General features: G+C 39.4%; 1 long non-coding RNA gene across 1 annotated transcript; it reads right to left on the reverse strand.

Annotated features, from left to right (window-relative positions):
* Positions 1-1,215: 1,215 nt before the first annotated feature.
* LOC133630940 (uncharacterized) lies at positions 1,216-9,038 on the reverse strand. The gene is made up of 3 exons (XR_009821372.1): positions 8,867-9,038; positions 5,704-5,850; positions 1,216-1,605 (listed from the first exon to the last, which is right to left on the reverse strand). It is a non-coding gene; the product is annotated as an uncharacterized LOC133630940 (long non-coding RNA).
* Between the last annotated feature and the right edge of the window lie 252 nt (positions 9,039-9,290).

Raw genomic sequence — 9,290 nt, forward strand, 5'->3', positions numbered from 1 at the left:
TTGAGGAGTGCCGATCACATAAAAACTAGTGGAGTTTGGGAGTGCACATCAAATAAAAGCTAGTGCAGCAAGGCTGTGCACACCAATTAAAAAACTAGTGCAGTTAGGGCGTGCACACATAAACTTGTGCAGCGAGGGAGTGCCCACCAAATAAAAACTAGTGCAGTTAGGGAGTGCACACACAACAGACATTAGTGCAGCTAAGGAGTGCAGGCAAAACAGAAACTAGTGCACTTAGGGAGTGAAGTGAATTATATTTATATAGCGCTTTTTCTCTAGTTACTCAAAGCGCTTTTACATAGAGAAACCCAATATCTACGTTACATTTAAACCAGTGTGGGTGGCACTGGGAGCAGGTGGGTAAAGTGTCTTGCCCAAGGACACAACGGCAGTGACTAGGATGGCGGAAGCGGGGATCGAACCTGCAACCCTCAAGTTGCTGGCACGGCCACTCTACCAAAGGAGCTATACCGCCCTTAGCTGCACACCAAATAAAAATGTGTACAGCTAGGGAGTGCACACCAAGTAATAACTAGTGCAGCTAAGGAGTGCACACCACATAAAATGTAGTGCAGCGAGGGAGTGCACACAAAAAACTAGTGCAGGTAGGTAGTGCACACAAAACAGAAACTAGTGCAGCTGGGGAGTGCACACAAAACAGAAAACAGTGCAGTTAGGGAGTGCACAACAAAAGAAAATACACAGAAAGCTAAAGCCTTTAAATTGCGTAGCCACAAAACAATGAAGCAAAGCAGAATAGCAAGCAATGATCCAGCAATGGTCCAGAGGACAGGGCTGGCATATAAAGCCTCCTGAGTGGCAACCAGGAACAGGTGTGTGTCCCGATTGCCAATCAGTGACAGGTGAGGAAGCCAAGACTTGGTGACAGAAGGAGACGAACTGAAAATAAGAGCACTGGAAGGGAAACATTACAAAACACAGGACCATAAATAAACAATGACATGACACCTTTGACTTGCAGTATTTTCACAAGTGAAGCGAGAGGGAGACACTTTATTTTTTACCACACATCCAAGTGTAAAAAGAAGTTAACAACTGGTTATAATGAGTCATAAAAACAACAGGTGTGTGTTTACGTAACTCTGATGATGATTGATGGAATGTGCACAGTGTGTGTGCTTGGGGGGCGAGTCTCTTTATTTTATTCATGTCAGCATCGACTTAGCAGCCAGAGACTCCATTTCTTGTCTATGGTTATCATCACACAAACATACTTCATCCTGGTCACATGACCACTAAAGCATTGTGAGACTTTTAAAGGCACGCCTTCCCAAACAGATCTTTTCAAGGGTCCCCGCGTGACACTCCACAGAAAGAGAGGACAGGTGTGATGATAACCATAGATGATTCTGTTTTTCAACTTCAATTTTGAGCACAAGGGGTGTAGAAAATTGAGGGTTAGTCATATGTTTGTAATGAAAAGAAACTCATTATCTTCAGAGTGGTTCACAGCTCATCGTGCTGAGGTCAAAGGTCATGAGTGAGGGGCACTCTAATCACACCTGCGGTTAATTGGGTTCCTGTTCCTTCACAAGGAGCGTTGAAGGTTTCCCCATTAATGCACGACACCTTCCAGCATCCACCCTGCAGAGAAGACCGCCAACTTCTGACCCCAGCCAAATTGTTTTGTTTTGTGTTATGAAGTCAGCGACCCCGTCATGAGTGAACCCACTGGAGAGACTCATGAAGGTAACATTTGGGAGGTGGACTTGTTAATGAGGAGAAACAAAAGCAGGCTGACAGTTCATCACAAGCTGTGGGCTCTCACTGACAACCTGTCCAGTCTTTGTCCTTCCACAAAAACATGCTTTTTGCACTCGCTCCCAGGATCACACACACACACTTCTGTACAGTCCATCAACCTCACGCTGACGTCAGGGAGGGAGCACACGCACACACGCACGCACATGCCGACTTGTGCCCAGGTTTTTGTCATAAAGCTACTTAATACGACTGATTTTATATATATATATATATATATATATATATATATATATATATATATATATATATATATATATATATATATATATATATATATATATATATATATATATATATATATATATATATACATATATACATATATATCAATCAATCAATCAATCAATGTTTATTTATATAGCCCTAAATCACAAGTGTCTCAAAGGGCTGTACAAGCCACAACGACATCCTCGGTACAGAGCCCACATACGGGCAAGGAAAACTCACCCCAGTGGGACGTCAATGTGAACGACTATGAGAAACCTTGGAGAGGACCGCATATGTGGGTAACCCCCCCCCCCCCCCCCCCCCTCTAGGGGAGACCGAAAGCAATGGATGTCGAGTGGGTCTGACATAATATTGTGAAAGTCCAACACATCAGCGAAAGTCCAGTCCATAGTGCGGCCAGCAGGAACCATCCCGAGCGGAGACGGGTCAGCAGCGTAGAGATGTCCCCATCTGATGGACAGGCTAGCGGTCCACCCATATATATATATAAATAAAATCAGTCGTATTAAGGTGCTTTATGACAAAAACCTGGGCACAAGTCGGTTTGTGCGTGTGTGCGTGTGTTTGCTCAGTACTGTTATATAAATGTGTGTGGGTGTGTGTGTGTGTGTGTGTGTATATACATATATACACTACCGTTCAAAAGTTTGGGGTCACCCAAACAATTTTGTGGAATAGCCTTCATTTCTATGAACAAGAATAGACTGTCGAGTTTCAGATGAAAGTTCTCTTTTTCTGGCCATTTTGAGCGTTTAATTGACCCCACAAATGTGATGCTCCAGAAACTCAATCTGCTCAAAGGAAGGTCAGTTTTGTAGCTTCTGTAACGAGCTAAACTGTTTTCAGATGTGTGAACATGATTGCACAAGGGTTTTCTAATCATCAATTAGCCTTCTGAGCCAATGAGCAAACACATTGTACCATTAGAACACTGGAGTGATAGTTGCTGCAAATGGGCCTCTATACACCTATGTAGATATTACACCAAAAACCAGACATTTGCAGCTAGAATAGTCATTTACCACATTAGCAATGTATAGAGTGTATTTCTTTAAAGTTAAGACTAGTTTAAAGTTATCTTCATTGAAAAGTACAGTGCTTTTCCTTAAAAAATAAGGACATTTCAATGTGACCCCAAACTTTTGAACAGTAGTGTGTATGTATATATATATATATATATATATATATATATATATATATATATATATATATATATATATATATATATATATATATACACACACACACAGTATATAACGATATACATGCATACGTACATACATACATACATACACACATATATATATATACATATACATACAAACACATACTGTATATATATGTACATACATATACACACACACACACACACACACACATATATATATACATGTTTTATCAACTGATTGCAATAATGTACATTTATTTTAACTATTAAATGAACCAAAAATATGTTTTATTTAACTTTGTGAAAATATTGGACACAGTGTGTTGTCAAGCTTATGAGATGCGATGCAAGTGTAAGCCACTGTGACACTATTGTTCTTTTTTTTTTTTTTTTATAAATGTCTAATGATAATGTCAATTAGGGATTTTTAATCACTGCTATGTTGAAATTGTAACTAATATTGATACTGTTGTTGATAATATTCATTTTTGTTTCACTACTTTTGGTTTGTTCTGTGTCGTGTTTGTGTCTCCTCTCAATTAAGCAGTCGGGTTTGGTTTTGGAATTGGATTGCATTGTTATGGTATTGCTGTGTATTGTATTGTTGGATTGATTAATAAAAAAAATAAAAAAAATAGAAATAAAAAATTACAACAAAAAAAAATAAAAAAATAAAAAAATCGATTTTTAAAAAATGAGAATCGATTTTGAATCGCACAACGTGAGAATCGCGATTCGATTTCGAATCGATTTTTTCCCACACCCCTAGTGTGTGTGTGTATATATATATATATATATATATATATATATATATATACACATATATATATATATATATATATACACATATATATATATATACACATATATATATATATACACATATATATATATATACACATATATATATATATACACATATATATATATATACATATATATATATATATATATATATATATATACATATACATATATATATATATATATATATATATATATATATATATATATATATATACACATACATACATACATACATACATACATACATACATACATACATACATACATACATACATACATACATACATACATACATACATATATATATACATACATTGTTTATATTTGCCGAGTCAATTTTCCGTCCCCGTTTATTGCGTTTTTATTGGTCGACTTCAATGTAATGAACTTTCCTGTACAATTTCTTAAATTTTGATTCGCCGTAAGTTTTATCGATCACAAATACTGCATTTCCGGTATTAGGACTCCCGCGTGTTATTGTTTTGGTCATGGCGAGCAATAAACCCAAGAAGGGAAACCGCAATTAAAAGTGGCTTCCGGAGCCACTTTTCAGCAAATGGCTGACTTATGAAGATAGAAATGTTTTGCACGCCATGTAAACAGGCTAATAAAAAGAACACCTTGACGACCGGGTGCACTGATTTTCCAAGATCCAGCCTCACCAGGCACCAAGAAACACCCTCCAATTTGGGTCCCTACAGTTACGCTCTTTGGTGTGAATGCCGATTTGTTACACGTCTTTATTGATGTTTTCCACAAAGCCAAGCGGACATCCACCATGCTATTAACACTCCTGAACATGCTAGCGCTCCCTCTCCTAACTCGCCTACTCACTTACACACCTCACTCACCCCACACACCGCCATTCTTAAAGGGGAACACACACCTTATGGCCATCACCAAGCCAGAGATGAAATGCTAGAGTGCCACTCTATTAAATGACATTGAAATTAACTTGCCAAATTCTACGTTTGTTGGCGTTATTTGCCATGAAAGTGTAGATGCGGCGTTTTTTTTAAAAGGACTGATGATCTACATACAGGTGAGAATAATCAATTCCATTTGTCATATGCATGTATGCCCTGGCACACCATTACCATCATTTCATGACACAAGCAAAAAACTTTTTACACTTTTATACTGAAATAAATACACCTACACCTTATTAAATGAAAATATAGAAAAAACCACCGGCAGCGGTAAAGTTTAGATCCACGAAGGAAAGAAGAAAGTGAATGAATGTTTAGACCTGCATAAAAATGTGTTTTCTTTTGTATTGTTTTTTTTAATGAAGAAACGTTTATGACAACCTTTTTCCAAAACACATTATAGAATGTGAGACACAACAGGATAATGCATACATTTATCATTTGTTTTCAAAACGCTTACCAAAAAGTGGGACCCCAAAAATGTACTGTGGGACCCCGTTTTTATGACTTGATGGGGTCCCTGGGACCCCGTTTTTAAAATTCCTAGTGCCAACACTGCTGCTAGTAATCCCAATTGTGGCATCTTTATGACATATTTTCTGTAACTGGACAGGATTAGTTTTCTTTTTGTATCCTGATTACAGAAACCTGATGGAATGATAATTCATGTACCTATTGGGTGTTATTGTAGCCTACATAAATCACACCAGGGAGTCTTTAACTGGGAGCGGCCCTAAAATCCTAACATGCATGCAGGCACGGTCATATAGCTTTTGTTTAACTTACCCTGAAGGCGTCCGGACATCCAGTGTTTGGATCACGTATAACTTCCTCCAAGTTAGCTGGGAGGATGTTTCAAAGTCTTTCAGCCATTTGTGTAGCTCATCTTCTGGGGTCATTCTTCATTCGGGCCCTAAATGTACCCTCTCCTCTCTACTCATAGGTGCAAGGTGAAAGAGTACAGGTGAGAGAAAAATAAATCTTAGTGAATGTCAAACATAAGATGAAATATATTGTTAAACAACTCATATCAAGTGCGTGTGAAACAAACTTCAATATACAGGGTTCCTAATAGTTTGTGAAAGAAAACATCATTACAGCTTGTGAAGAACTTTTCACAACAAAGGGCCACATAGCGATAGCATAGACTAGATCAGGGGTGTCAAACTCATTTTAGATGGGGGGCCACATGGCCACATTCTACTCCCAAGTGGGCCGGACTGGTAAAATCACGGCACGATAACTTAAAAATAAAGACAACTTCAGATTGTTTTCTTTGTTTATAAATAGACCAAGCGCATTCTGAAAAATGTACAAATCATAATGTTTTTTTGTTGCGGATAACAGTACTCTATTTGTTATTTATACTTTCTGAATGAATTGTGCGATAATGTTCATCAGTCAACTTATTGGTGTTCAGTTTCAATCTATTGAGATACAAAAAAAATATATCAATATCAAATTACAGGATGTTATTTATGTAGTTTGATCATTTTCCTCGACTGGTGCACTAACATCATGTGGTTTATTATTTTTTTTAGATGTGTAGCATCATCTAAAAAGATACACAGAATTGCTTTTTCGACATCTAGTGGACACATTTAAAACAGCGGTTTGCTTCATTCAAAAATGTTGGCTTATTTTTATAGGATAGGATAGGATAGGTCTTTATTGTCATTGCACAAGTACAACAAAACTTTGTTTTCAGCACAAACCCGTTCAAGATGAGACAAACCAACAGGGTACAGGGTTACAGAACAGGAACGCTGATGGTCGCCACAAGGCGCCCCGTAAAAGATGGGAAAAAGGTAAACGCTGGGGAAGGATGAGTAAAAAAATACAATCTAGACTGGGCTCCTAAGGGGGCCCAGTCTGGAGTGGGAAAAAACCTCCATAGCAAAGCACATATACATATTACAACATACATCTCGAGATATCTAGCAACAGAGGGGAGGGAGAGGGGGGGTCATGGTGGCAGGCCGCAGCTCTCAGGCGCTGCCCATCCTTCCATCACCCCTATGGGGTTTGCGTCGAGGGCGTTGGATTTGGGGGTGGAGTATGTGTGTATGGCGTATACTTTTTGTGGGTGCATGTGTGTGTGTAAGCCTGCCGCGTGTCTCTGTTCCGCGGCCTTGATGTCGTGCAGCCGATAAGTCCAAAGTCAACAACAGGTGTGTGCCCATGAGAGACAAGAAGGGAGTTTGTTGTGTCTTTGCCGCACTGTCCTTCGGGAGAGTCTCGAAGCCAGGGAAACAATCCAAGTTAGAATGTTTTGTATACGAGTGAAAATAAAATTTGCTTTTCACTCTAAATTGTCTATGACTGGTCCTCAAACCTGCGGGACAGACAGTTTGATGTAATCCAAAATCACAATAGTGTCCATAGTTCTTCCTGCATCCTCCAATCATTTGTGGCAGCTTTGGGGTACTTTGAAGACTGCCAGCAACTTCCAATTTGTGGACAAACCAGAGCAACGCTTACTCCAATCAGCAGATGACCTGTTGTCATAATTCCAAATAGGTAGATATCTTCACGTCCTCGACTGAAAAGGGTCGCCAGGCACGCGGCACTCCTTCTCCCAAGAGTACGTCGCGTGACCAGCAACAACCGGAGGAGGACAGAATAAAACAACTTGCACTGAGCCTAGTCTATAAAATCCGCTACATCTCCCTGATACCGAAGTACATGTCAAACTATTTCTATAACGTAAATGACCGCCATAACCACAACACCAGAGGGAGCTCCACTAACCACGTTAAACCCAGATTCCGATCTAACAAAGGTCTTAACTCATTCTCCTTCTATGCCACATCAATATGGAATGCACTCCCAACAGGTGTAAAAGAAAGTGCATCTCTATCCTCCTTCAAAACCGCACTAAAACAACACCTCCAGGCAACTTCAACCCCCCTCCACATCCCACCTCCCCGGATTGTAAATAACCAAATGTAAATAATCAAATGTATTTCTAATGTATATACTTGTTGTTATGCTATCTGACCTCACTATGTTCTCTGCTTGCTGTACATATCCTACCAAGTCAGACCTACACTGTTTCAATGTCCATTTCTCTGATGATGCAATTGTTGATGACTGAAGTGCTGATATCAACCAAACCTAAACACCCCCCTCCTCCCCCTCCATATCCCACACCCCGGATTGTAAATAATGTAAATATTTCAATGTATATACTCTGATGATTAACTTGTGTGATGACTGTATTATGCTGATAGTATATATTTGTACCCCTGATCTAGTCTATGCTATCGCTATGTGGCCCTTTGTTGTGAAAAGTTCTTCACAAGCTGTAATGATGTTTTCTTTCACAAACTATTAGGAACCCTGACTTAAACAAGTTGAAAAACTTATTCGGGTGTTACCATTTAGTGGTCAATTGTACGGAATATGTACTTCACTGTGCAACCTACTAAAAAAGTCTCAATCAATCAAAAAAACATGAATTGATTTACGTGGACCCCGACTTAAACAAGTTGAAAAACGTATTCGGGTGTTACCATTTAGTGGTCAATTGTACGCAATATGTACTGTACTGTGCAATCTACTAATAAAAGTTTCAATCAATCAATCAATCAAAAACTGCTCCCCCAAACCCAAGATCTTGTCAATTTCATTGAGGCCAGTTAAATAGTTCCAATGTTTAGATTTGGAGAAAGAGGCAACAAAAAAGTTAAGACAAAGAAGCAAGCAGGAGAGATAAGGGAGGAAAGGGGAGCGGTCGCCCTCGATGAGTGCCAGTGAGAAAATAAAATAAAATAAATAAAATAATAATAAAAAAAATTTGCTATTGGCACCAGCCACTAGCAAATACATCCCGCGGGCCGGATAAAACCAGTTCGCGGGCCTGATCCGTACGTTTGACACCCCTGGACTAGAGCATGCATTCACAATTTAACAGTATTAATGTCATGGAAAAAAAGGTCTAACCTACCTCTAAAAGTGGATGTTCCTGCTTCCTGGCCGCTGGCAGTGTGTACATTTGTCAAGATGACGACTGGCGAGTGTCAACTTTTCATCACATTTTCGCCTTCAGAATGTTTCCTTCATTCAGCAGGTGTCTTAATGAACATTCATTCTCCCTCAGCGACCGATGGGGGAAGAAGTGGCGCACTAACACTGCATGAGAAATCAGCGAAAGCGGCAGAAGAAGAAGAAGAAGAAGAAGGGACTGTGCAGCGACCAATCAAATGAGCTCCGGGGAGCGGGGGGCGTGGTCATCCCTGCTCTGCGCTCGGGTTCCTAAACTGGCTGGGAAGCTCCACAGCATGTGTTGCATCTTGCATCCACTAGATGGCACTGTGGACGCTGTTAAAAACATTTTGAGAAAGTCATTCTTCAACGGTGACGTTGCTGGA

Source organism: Entelurus aequoreus, linkage group LG16 (genome assembly GCF_033978785.1).
Source record: "Entelurus aequoreus isolate RoL-2023_Sb linkage group LG16, RoL_Eaeq_v1.1, whole genome shotgun sequence".
NCBI lineage: Eukaryota > Metazoa > Chordata > Actinopteri > Syngnathiformes > Syngnathidae > Entelurus > Entelurus aequoreus.